The sequence below is a fragment of the Penaeus monodon genome, unplaced genomic scaffold, assembly GCF_015228065.2.
Source record: "Penaeus monodon isolate SGIC_2016 unplaced genomic scaffold, NSTDA_Pmon_1 PmonScaffold_920, whole genome shotgun sequence".
Classification (NCBI taxonomy): domain Eukaryota; kingdom Metazoa; phylum Arthropoda; class Malacostraca; order Decapoda; family Penaeidae; genus Penaeus; species Penaeus monodon.
In genome coordinates, this window is record NW_023664548.1 from 10,468 (window position 1) to 23,551 (window position 13,084).

At 28.9% G+C, this 13,084-nt stretch overlaps 5 pseudogenes across 1 annotated transcript; 2 read left to right on the plus strand and 3 right to left on the minus strand.

Annotated features, from left to right (window-relative positions):
- Positions 1 to 1,752: 1,752 nt before the first annotated feature.
- On the plus strand, positions 1,753 to 4,135 carry LOC119572042 (annotated as a pseudogene). The gene has a single exon (XR_005228678.1). The product of XR_005228678.1 is annotated as an NADH-ubiquinone oxidoreductase chain 1-like (transcript).
- A 1,259-nt stretch (positions 4,136 to 5,394) lies between these two features.
- LOC119572030 lies at positions 5,395 to 6,847 on the plus strand (annotated as a pseudogene).
- A 976-nt stretch (positions 6,848 to 7,823) lies between these two features.
- On the minus strand, positions 7,824 to 8,572 carry LOC119572031 (annotated as a pseudogene).
- Positions 8,573 to 8,591: 19 nt separating this feature from the next.
- Positions 8,592 to 9,379, minus strand: LOC119572032 (annotated as a pseudogene).
- LOC119572033 lies at positions 9,256 to 12,596 on the minus strand (annotated as a pseudogene).
- Positions 12,597 to 13,084: the final 488 nt, after the last annotated feature.

Genomic DNA, 13,084 nt, shown 5'->3' on the forward strand with positions numbered 1-13,084 from the left:
GCATATTTCACTTTTAAAAAGTTTTCTTTAATTAAATATATATATATTATATTAATTTATCTGTATAAAAAATAGTGTCTTCTTGAAGGATGAAACTTTAATCTGCTAGAATTTAAGTTTCATATAAGAAGACACTATTTTATTTAATAAAAAATAAAATTACATAATTACAAATGGATCTAGATATATTTACTAGTCTATATATAATTATCTTTAAATACAAAAAAATAAATTTTTTGGATCAAAGAACATTCTTTAACTACGTCTAATACTTTATTTTACATATAATATAATTCCATACATATGTATTCAATATAAGTATTTATATTTAATTTAGATAGAATAAAGGTTTAACTACATCTAAATTAATATATAATCAAATAACATATATATAATATCTTTTTAAAATTTAAAAGTATTATTTTATATAAATAAACAACTTATATCTACTATATAATTTATTTGATTTATATAAATTAAACAAGTTTTAAACCTTAACTAAATGTATATACACCCGAGCGTTCTTAAAAATCGTCGAGGGATTTTTGATTTTATTCAAAAATAAGTACTATTAGTAATTATAAATAGATGCTGTTATGTTAATTATGTTCAAATTTTGTAACTTTAGTAAAATTATATATTCCTTGCATGTTAATTAACTTAAGAATTATATAAAAAAGGGTAAGTTGAGGGCCAAGAAGAGATTCTAATTATAAAATGTTAGTAATTTCAAGTTACCTCTCTAATCATTCTTATATCTCAAAATTTTATACATACTATTTTATACTTATTAGTGTTACATGTAATAAATGCTCTTATTTAAGTAAAGTTTTATCCTAGCTTGTTCTTTCATTTTTAGGTTAATGGTACATGTAAATCTTAATGTTACAATAGGTTTTATTAAAACTAAAGGTTAATAAATTGTCTGAATGTAGAGGTTTCTTTAAGAAATAAATTCTCAGTACCTAATGCTAATCAATAAATGAACGTTAGAATTGGTAATCCTAATTATATACCTGGTTAAAATTTGTGCCAGCAGCCGCGGTTAGACTGAGAGGTAAAATGAAAGAAATTTGGTTAAAAACAGTTATATTTTATAATTTTTTTCTTTTAAAGGCCTATATTAATAAAGGGTGAAATCAGTTTTTTGATAAATAGTAAAATAAAAGTTTTAATCTTAATTGAAGCTGTTAAGATAAAGGGATGAACCAGGATTAGATACCCTGTTACACTTTATTTGAATTATAATTACCTGGGTACTAAACAGTTATTATCTTGAAACTCAAAGGATTTGGCGGTAATTTAGTCTATTTAGAGGAACCTGTCCTATAATCGATAAACCACGAAATATCTTACTTTATTTTGTAATTATTACAGTTTGTATACCGTCATTATTAGGTAACTTTAATAAGATGTAGAGTTATTGAAATAGTTTAGCTAGTATATTAGATCAAGGTGCAGCTTATGATAAAGGAAGAGATGGGTTACAATATATTAAAATATACGAAATAATAAAGGAATCTTTATTATTGAAGGTGGATTTAAAAGTAAAAAGATTTTAACAAGATCTTTTGATTTTAGCTCTAGGTTATGTACACATCGCCCGTCGCTCTCGTCAATTTAAGCGAGATAAGTCGTAACATAGTAGGTGTACTGGAAAGTGTACCTAGAAATTCAAGATGGAGCTTGAATAGTTAAGCATCTCACTTACGTTGAGAAGTTCATTGTGCAAATCAGTGTATCTTGAAAATTAAATCTTATTAATGCAATCATGGTTTTCTATATATTAAGAAGTAAGAAAATTATTTTTGAAATGTATTTTTTTAGTAGAGTGAATCGAAATATTTTATAATAAATTATAGATTAAAGTACTGTAAAGGAAAGATGAAATAATTTGAAAAATGTATTAATAAAAAGTAAAGTTAAATTCTTGTACCTTGTGTATTAGGGAAAATCAAAATAATCTTATTATTTAAAGAAATCCCGAAAGAAAAAGAGCTATTATAAATATATAGTTTTCGTATTAATGAAATTATCAAATTTATACTAGTAGTGAAATGCTAATCGTTTTTTCATATCTGGTTATTGGTGAATTAAATTTAATTTGATTATATTGAGGTAATCAAAAGCTTTAATATAATAAAGAATAGGAGGGAAAAGCTTCTTGTTCTAACATAGGTGTGTTATGATATAATGAATAATTATTTTATTGAATTAGGCTTAAAAACAGCTATATTAATAAAACGTTCTAGTTAATATAATTTTTCTTTATCATTTTAATAAAACTGAATCTAACTTGTAGTAGCCAATATTTATGTTAAGTAAAATACCATAAGTTATAATGATTTTATTAGTAGAAATACATTTGTGTAAATAGATAACATTAAATAATGTATATATTTTTATTTTTTTTAGATATAATTAAGGAACTCGGCAAATACTACTTTTGCCTGTTTATCAAAAACATGTCTATATGATTGTTATATAAAGTCTAGCCTGCCCACTGAATTATTTTTAAAGGGCCGCGGTATACTGACCGTGCGAAGGTAGCATAATCATTAGTCTTTTAATTGAAGGCTTGTATGAATGGTTGGACAAAAAGTAATCTGTCTCAGTTATAATAGTTGAACTTAACTTTTAAGTGAAAAGGCTTAAATACTTTAAGGGGACGATAAGACCCTATAAAACTTAACAATAATTTGATTAAATTATAAATTGTTAGTATAACTTGATTTTAATTAATGTTTGTTGCGTTGGGGCGACGGGAATATAATTAGTAACTGTTCTTAAATATTTTATTAACAAGTATAATTGAAGAATAATTGATCCTTTATTAAAGATTAAAAGATTAAGTTACTTTAGGGATAACAGCGTAATCTTCTTTGAGAGTCCTCATCGACAAGAAGGTTTGCGACCTCGATGTTGAATTAAGGTATCCTTATAATGCAGCAGTTATAAAGGAAGGTCTGTTCGACCTTTAAATCCTTACATGATTTGAGTTCAGACCGGCGTGAGCCAGGTCGGTTTCTATCTCTTAATTTTATTATAACTACTTTAGTACGAAAGGATTAAGTAGTTAAAATAATTTTATTTATATGATTAATTTTAATTTATTTGTTGCTTTGGCAGAATTATGCATTGGACTTAGGATCCAATAATGTGAGTAATTAATCTCACAAGTAATACTGTGATAACATTAATTATAGTTATTAATTACTTATTATTAATCATTTGTGTTCTAGTAGGGGTAGCATTTGTTACTTTACTGGAACGTAAAATTTTAGGTTATATTCAGATTCGTAAAGGTCCTAATAAAGTTGGTTTTATAGGTTTGTTACAACCTTTTGCTGATGCTGTTAAGTTATTTACTAAAGAACAAACTTTACCTGTTATATCAAACTTTTTACCTTATTATTTCTCTCCTGTTTTTAGTTTATTTGTTTCTTTAATTGTCTGATTAGTAATACCTTATGAACTGGGGCTAATAAACTTTACTATGAGTACTTTATTTTTTTTATGTTGTACTAGACTAGGTGTATACACCACTATAAGAGCTGGATGATCTTCTAATTCCAAATATTCCCTTTTAGGTAGATTACGAGCAGTAGCTCAAACAATTTCATATGAAGTAAGACTTGCTTTAATTTTATTATCTTTTATTTTTTTAGTAGGGGGTTTTGATTTATGCTTATTTAGACTGTACCAACGTGATGTGTGATTACTCTGATTTACTTTTCCCCTATCTTTAATTTGATTTGCCTCATGTTTAGCAGAGACTAATCGAACCCCTTTTGATTTCGCTGAGGGAGAATCTGAACTCGTATCTGGTTTTAATACTGAATATAGAAGAGGTGGTTTTGCTTTAATCTTTATAGCTGAATATGCAAGAATCTTATTTATAAGAATATTATTCTCTTTAATTTTTTTAGGAGGAGATTTAATCAGTCCTTTCTATTACTTAAAACTTGTAATGGTCGCTTTTGCTTTTGTTTGAGTCCGTGGTACCTTACCACGTTTCCGTTATGATAAGCTTATATATTTGGCTTGAAAAAGATTCTTACCTGTTGCTCTAAATTATTTAGTATTTTTTATAGGGGTAAAAACTATTTGTTTCATTTGTTTATTATAATCTATTGTAACTTTTTAAGAAAAGTTATTAGAGGATTCGAACCTCTATTGCGAGCTTTCAAAACACGTGCTTTCCTATCAGCCAAATAACTAATCTAGTATCTTATCCCATCATATAAGTGTAAGTGGGTTAATAATATAATAAGAGAAATAAAGAACAGTCAGGATCTGACCAGTAATTACATAAGGATCTTCAACGGGCCGTGCCCCAATCCAAGTTAATAAGAAGACAATACTTACTAATGATCAAAATATAAGTTGATTTAAAGGATAAAACGTTAATCTTCGAAATTTTGCTACATGGGTAAAAGGCAAGATTAATAAAATGAGGATAGATATTACTAAGGCAATAACACCTCCTAATTTATTAGGAATTGATCGTAAAATAGCATATGCAAATAAAAAATATCACTCCGGTTGAATATGGGCAGGGGTAACAAGTGGATTGGCGGGAATAAAGTTGTCTGGATCTCCCAATAAATAAGGTTTAATAATGTAATAGAATAAGTCCTGCAGCATTACGATAAATCCGTAAACTTTAAGTAAAAAGGATAAAGGTACTTGTCTACATACTAACAATTCCTAGCGGATTGTTAGAGGTATTATTTTTCTTTGTACTTTTAGTTATAGGTTAGATTTATTGAGAGTAAATGGTTATAGTTATATTGGTATTGTTTATGTTTTCTGGTTTATCTGTTTAGGCTAATATGGTTTATAGCGAGTAGGGAGTCGAGAATTATTAATTAGTAAAGGATTAATAAATTTTATACCTAGAATAGCATTGTTGATGATTCCTTTTGAGAGCAGGGAACATGGCTGCTCCTCCTACTCTAAATCTCTTAGGTGAAATTAGATTAATTATTAGAGTATTCATAAGAAAGGTAGAATATTATTCATTGCTTTATTATCTTTTTTTAGATTTAGTTATACTTTATTATATTTTTCTTTAAGAAACATGGTAAATACTACAGACTTTATTTTTCATGTTGCTCCGGTAAGGTTCGAGAATATTTGATCCTAATACTACATTGGTTACTTTAAATGCTTATAATTTTAAAAGAAGAGTGCTTATGTGTTTATTATAATTTAAATTAGTTTTTAAGTAAACGTTGGTTTGTGGTACCAAAGATATGAATTTATTTCATTTTAAATCGTGGTATGAATAGTTTCTTTATATTTGTCAAAATATTATTTCTTTTTAGAGGTTGCTCGGTTTGTTTAGTACTTTCTCTAATGTGTTTAAAAGAGATAAGCTTGATTTATTGAATGAGAATTATTAACTTTAATTCTAGCTCTGTTGTTATAACTTTAATTTTAGATTGAATATCTTTATATTTTTAAGTTTTGTAATATTTTATTTCTTTATAGTATTATTTTAGAGGAGAATATATTTGTGTAGTATAATATAAATCGATTTATATACCTAGTATTACTTTTGTTATATCTATAGGTTTCTTAATTATTAGTCCTAATTTAATTAGAATTTTCTAGGTTGAGATGGTCTAGGACTAGTTTCATATGTCTTGGTTATTTATTATCAAAATGAAAAATCAGCTAATGCTTGTATATTAACTGCTCTTTCTAATCGAGTAGGAGATGTAGCCATTTTATTATCCATTTCTTTATTTTTTAGTTACGGTGGGTGTAAATTTCTTATTTTATGTGAGAATATATCCATGTTAAATATTGATATCTTTTATGTTGATTATAATTCTAGCTGCTATAAAAGAGAGCACAAATTCCTTTTTTCAGCTTGATTACCTGCAGCTATAGCAGCTCCTACTTCTGTTTCTGCCTTAGTTCATTCATCTACTTTAGTTACAGCCGGAGTATATCTATTAATTCGTTTTAGCCCCTTTAGAAGGGCGTTTTATGTCAAGAATATTATTATTATTGTCAGGTTTAACTATATTTATAGCTGGTCTAGGAGCTAACTTTGAATATGACTTAAAAAAATTATTGCTTTATTACCTTAGTCAATTGGTTTTATAATAAGAATTTTATCGTTAGGTTATGCAGATCTTGCCTTCTTTCAGTTATTAGCACATGCTTTATTTCAAAGCTCTTATTATTTTAGTGCAGGTTCAGTAATTCATAGTGTTAAAGAATATCAAGATATTCGGATAATAGGAGGGTTAGTTTATCATATACCTTTGAACTAGTATTACATAAACTTATCTAATTTAGCTTTATGTGGTATCCTTTTTTGGCCGGTTTTTATTCTAAAGATATAATTTTAGAAGTAGCTTTTATATCTACTATTAATATATTCTCTTTCCTTTTATATGCTTTAGCTACGGGTTTAACAGTCTGCTATACAATACGTTTAGTTTATTATACTTTGTCAGGTGATTTCAACCTAGGAAATTTATATTCTATTAGTGATGAAGGTAAAATTATACTAATCCTATGTTTGGTTTAGGAGTAGGAGCTATTTTTGGTGGAGCAAGATTGGCTTGATTAATTTTTCCTTTCCCTTATATGATTTGTATAAGACCTTTTTTAAAATATTAGCATTAATTGTAATATCAATTGGAGGATGTTAGGATATATATTAATTTAAATACTGTTAATTACCAACTCAATTCTTTAAACGCTTATAGTTTTGTTGTATTCTCTGGATCTATATGATTTATACCTTTTTTATCTACTTATATAAGTTAGAAAAAAAATTTTTAGAGGGTGGAAGAAAATATCAAAAAGTTGTGATATAGGATGATCTAGAATATTATAGGGGGTCAAGGTATTTACACTTCTATAATATATTTCCAAAAGTTTACAGTTTTACAGGATAAAACATAAAATCTATATATTAAGCTTTTACTTTGGGTTATATGTTCTGATATTTATGGTAATTTACTTATATAGCTTATAATTAGAGCATTGTATTGAAGCTGCAAGGGAGATAATTAATATCTGTAAGTATTTTCTATTTATGTACGATGTTTTTAAAAGGATTTATACCTTTAGTTTACAATGAAAATGTAATGTGTATTTTACACTATAATAACAGGAATATAAACGGAATTTAACCGCTTAAGAAAAAAGTTAGCAGCTTTTTCTGATCTACCTATTCCTTTCTGGTTAGAAGTATTTTTCCTCATTTCTATCATTAACAGTGATATGCCTCTTTTTGGCTTTAACCAATTAAGTAAAGGTGATTTAAACCAAAGGTCAGGCCGAAAACTGAATGCAATATTTCGCTTTTTACTTAATGAAGTTAGCTCTTAATAGAGCACCTTCTGAGTGCAATCAGATATCATTTTTGAATATAACTCCAATAAGCTCATTCTAGGCTCCTTGATTTCATTCATGTATAACCAATAAGGAGAATAATATAAAAAGTGAATCCTGTGAAGATTCAAGCTGAAATATTTGAAAAGTTAATAATAATAGCCAAAGGAAGTAAAAGCGTAATCTCCACATAAAGATTAAAAAAATAACAGCAATTAAGAAAAAACGAAGCGAAAAAGGAGAAGCGGATCCTTTAGGGTCAAATCCACATTCAAAAGGGGAATTTTTTTCTCGGTCTAAATTATTTTTTTTGATAAAGAGAAGCAAGAATTATAACTACTGTTCTAATAACTAGAGTAACTAAATTGAAATTAATAAATAATCATTGCTTTTCTAGATTTTATTCTAGACCTTTGGTTGGAAGCCAAATATACTATTATACTAAAAAAGCAAGCTCCTCATCAATAATGAAATATAGAGGAATAATCATAAACATCTACAAAATGTCAATATCAAGCGGAGGCTTCAAATCCAAGTGATGTATGCTGAAAAATGACATTTGTATAAACGATATAAGCATACTGAGAGGAATGTACTAAATAATAACATGTAGACCGTGAAATCCTGTAGCTACGAAAATGTTGAACCATATACTGAATCTGCAATTGTAAACGAGCTTCATAATACTCTAATGCTTGTAAAGCTGTGAAAATATATACCATAATAATACTGTGATAGCTAATCTTTGAATAGCTTGTGTGTGGTTAGATTCTATGATTGCATGTGGGCTCAAGTTACAGTACACTGAAGCAAGAAGGATTGCTGTATTAAGGAAGGAATTTGAAAAGGGTTAAAGGTTTGAATTCCTGCAGGAGGTCAACAACTACCTACTTCTACGTTAGGAGATAATTCTGTGGAAAAAAGCTCAAAAGAAAGAGAAAAAAATAATACTTCTGAAGTAATAAACAAGATTATACCCCATCGAAGGCCGATAGTAACTGCTTTAGTATGTAATCCTTGGTAAGTACCTTCTCGTGTAATATATCGTCATCATTGAATTAATAAGAGTTTTTGCAATAATTCCTAAATAAAAGGTCAGGGTTAAATTGATTGAAACATTTAACTAGTCCTTGGTTAATATTATAGCTCTAATTGAACCTGTAAGTGGTCATGGTCTTATATCTACTAAATGGAAAGCGTGGTTCCGTAGATGATGTCATTATTTAATTTTATACTACTTCACTGGCATAAAGATTCTTAAAACGGCAAAAACATATGATTGAATTATGCTACAGCAGCTTCTAAAATTAACAGTAAAATTTGTGTTATAATAGCAAAAAAACTAAGGTAGTTGATAAGGATGGACCAGTATTTCCTAAGAGAGTAAGTAATAAATGACCTGCAATTATATTGGCTGCTAATCGAAAGCTAAGGTCCCCGGTCGGATAACATTTCTAATAGTTTCGATTAAAACTAAAAAGGTATAAGGGCATCTGGCGTTTCCTTGTGGTACAAGGTGAGCAAATTATGTTGTGTATGATTAATCCACCCAAAATTATGAAAGCTAACCATAAAGGTAATGCAAGAGCAAGGTATGATTAGGTGTCTTGTTCTAGTAAATACGTAAGGCAGTAAACCTAAAAAATTATTAAATACAATAAAAGTAAAAAGTCTTACAAATATAAGAGTTGAGCCCGGATGTGATGACCTAATAAAATTTAAATTCTTTATGAAGTGTACTCGTGATTAAATTTCATAGTAAGATCATCGAGAGGGTATAATTCAATACATTATAGGTAAAAATATTACACCTAGGATGTAGATAATCAATTAAGAGGGATATTTATCAGGCTTGAAGTAGGATCAAAACTGAAAATAAATTTGTTATCATTTTCAAGTTATTTCTATTTTTTGTAATTGAGATGAAGATTTCTCAATTTTAGATGGTACTTTAATGAAATAATTTAGTACAATAAATATAACAAATGTAGCTGAAAAATATAGAAAAAGATTTAATCATAATAAGGGCTATTTGTGAATTGAAAAATATCAGTAAAAATTGATTATTTAAGCGTGACAAACTTATTTATATATTAAACTAATTTTCTTTCCATCAGAAGTAGTCGTTAATTACTATTATAAATTTAAAAGACTTACACTTACTTTCAGTCATCTGATGAAGCTTCTCAGCTGAGGAAATCCAGTTTAAAAATGATTAACTGATACACTTTCAACAACAATAGGCATAAATCTATGATTTGCCCACAAATTTCTGAACATTGAACTAAAATAATCCTGGTCGATTATTAAAAAACTTACTTGATTAAGTCGCCTGGAATGCATCTGCTTTTACACCAAGGGCAGGTACTGTTCATGAATGAATAACATCAGCAGCTCTAATTAATACTCGAATTTGAGTATTCATAGGTAGAACAGTTCGATTATCACATCTAAAAGTCGAAATCCGTCTTCTGATAATTCATTTGATGAATTATATAAGAGTCAAATTCAATTTGTAAAAAGTCTGAGTACTCGTAACTTCAGTACCATGGTGTCCAATAGTTTTCAAGGTACACTTTGGATTATTTAAACTTCATATCTAATAGATATAGTAATCGTAAAGAAGGAAGTTGCAATAAAAATTAAAATTAGAGCGGGAAGTAAATGTCCATACAATTTCAATAGTTTGTCCTTCCAATAAGAAGCGATTTGTAAAATTATTAAAAATAAAGTTGATATTATATATCCAACTAATGTTTAATTAAAATTAATACTACTATAGCGTGATCATGGAAAAAAAAATAATTGTTCTATAAGAGGAGAAGCTCTATCTTGTAAACCCTAAGTGACCTCAATGTTGGCATAAGTTTTCTAAAAGAAGAAGATATTCTTCCTGGTAGGAGCTTAAATCCTATGCATACTATCTGCCATTTTAGAAATTAGTAATAAAGGAATTTCTATATAACTATGATCTGCGGTGGAGATTATGCTGTCATTCAAATCGAAGTAGGTAAAAATAAGAAAATATAACTGGTCGAGCTACAGTTAAGGCTTCTCATACAATATAACAAAACCTAGTACTGCAATTAATGATACTGTAGATCCAATAGATGATATAACATTTCATGCTGTGTAGGCTCTGGATAATCTGAATAGCGTCGAGGCATACCATTAAGCACCTAAAAAATGTTGAGGGAAAAATGTAAATGTTTACCCCAATAAATATAACTAGAAAGTGATTTTTAATCATTTTGGTTCAGGTTAAACCGGTTAAAAAGAGGAAAATCATGGGCAATACCTGCAAAAATACCAAAATACGGCTCCATTGAAAGAACATAGTGAAGTGGGCTATACATAATAATATCGTTGCAAGATAATATCAATAGATGAATTAGCAAGGACAACTCCTGTTAGACCCCCAACTGTAAATAAAAATACAAACCCTAATGCCCAAATTAAGAAGGACTATAATTCAATTGAGTACGTGTAATGTTCTAGTCAGCTGAAGATCTTAATACCCGTCGGGACAGCAATAATTATCGTAGCAGATGTAAAGTAAGCACGAGTATCAAGTCTATACCTACAGTAAAATATATGATGAGTCAATACTAAAACCTAGAACACCAATGGCTTAGTATAGCATAGATTATTCCTAATGTTCCAAAAGCTTCTTTTTTACCTACTCTTGACTAATAATATGTGAGATTATCCACAAAAGCAGGAAGAATTAAATAATATACTTCAGGATGACCGAAAAATCAAAATAAATGTTATATAATGACTGGGTCAACACTCCTGCTGGATCAAAGAAGGATGTATTTAAATACGATCTGTTAATAGAAGTATATACTCCTTGCTAGGACTGGTAAAGATTAACAGTAGGAGTAGAGCTGTAATAAATAACTGCTCAACAAAAAGTGTATTCTGTCTATAGTTATCCCTGTAGATCGTATATTGATAACGGTCGTTATAAAGTTTACAGCTCCTAAGATTGATGAGACCCCTGCTAAATGTAATGAAAAAATACCTTAGATCAACTGAAGCACCTGCGTGTAGCAATTCTGGCTGATAAAGGAGGGTATACTGTTAATCCAGTTCCCACTCCTCTTTCGACTATACCTTAGATAAAAGTAAAGTTTAGCGAAGGGGTTAAAAGTCAGAAATTATATTATTTATTCGGGAAATGCCATATCTGGAGCACTAACATTAAAGGGACAAGCCAATTCCCGAAACCTCAATTATAATAGCATAACTATAAAGAAAATTATAACGAAAGCGTGAGCTGTAACTACTTACATTGTAAATTTGGTCATCTCCAATAAGGCTTCCTGGTTGACCTAATTCAGCACGAATAATAAGACTAAGGGCTGTACCTACTATTCCAGCTCAAGCTCCGAAAATAAAATATAGAGTTCCGATGTCTTTATGATTTGTAGAAAATAATCATCGTTGCGTTAGATAAAATGGCTGAGTTATAGGCGATAGACTGTAAATCTATTACGGGTAAATAACCCTTTTATCATGGCTTTGTAGTGAAAATCAAACAAGACGTCAGACTGCAATTCTGAAGATGCGTGAAACGCCAAGCTTAAAAGGTTAAAGCTTAGGAATTCTACTCTTTGACAGCTTTGAAGGCTATAAGTTTTGATAACTTAAAGCTTTATAGAATTACCATGAACAGATTAGGGGCAAGTAACCAAATAAGTTGATATACAATAATGAAGGTTTAAGACGGATGTACTTATTATTTTTATACCCCATTTAGTACTAGGACTTGAAATTGTTAAATGCTATTATAGCAATACGCAAGTAGTAAAATAGAGTCAGAAGGGTCCGATATAAGAAGGACTATTAAAATAAAAATATATGGAGGAAATTATTTCTTGAATGATAAATCACTTGGGAATAAATCCTGTAAAGGAGGTAAACCCCTATAGATAATAACGAGAAAATATAATTATTTTTATTTTGCGGTGAGTGTGACGAATAGTTTATATATGAGAAATATGGAAGCTTCTTGAAAATTGAATAATATAACAATTGAGGTAGAAATAAAACAATAAAACGAAAAGTTAATAATCAGTTCGTTTCTTAATCAAGATAGCTGATATTATCCACGCTATATGATTAATAGAGGAATAAGCTATAATTTTACGTAAAAAAGTTTGGTTAACCCTCCGATTGCTCCTACTAACGCGGAAGAGATAATGCTGCTGGAATAATGGGCATATCATTTTGAATATAATGTATATAGATAATAAAGAAGAGGAGCAATTTTTTGAATTGTTATTAAGATAATCACTTGAGTCATTTGTAATCCTTCTATAACTCTAGGGAATCAAAAATGAAATGGAGCTGCTCTGATTTTAACAAAAGAGCCATGTTATCAACATGATGGCTTATTTCATTAGATGATAATACAAAGAGGCGGATATATAATAACCGATAAACCTAACGCTTGAATTAAAAAGTACTTTAGAGGGCTTCTGAGGAATATTGATTATTTTTTGAAGAAATTAAAGGAATAAAGATATTAGATTTAGTTCAAGTCCAATTCAAGCTCCGAATCAAGACGAAGATAAATGGAGAGAAGGGTACCTAAAGAGGAGAAGTAAAAAATAAGACTTGTGAAGAAGAAAGTAAAATTAAAAAAGAGGGGGTTAGACCCTATAAATGGGGTATGAGCCCACTGAGCTTACTTAGCTTATCTTTTTTGCTGTAA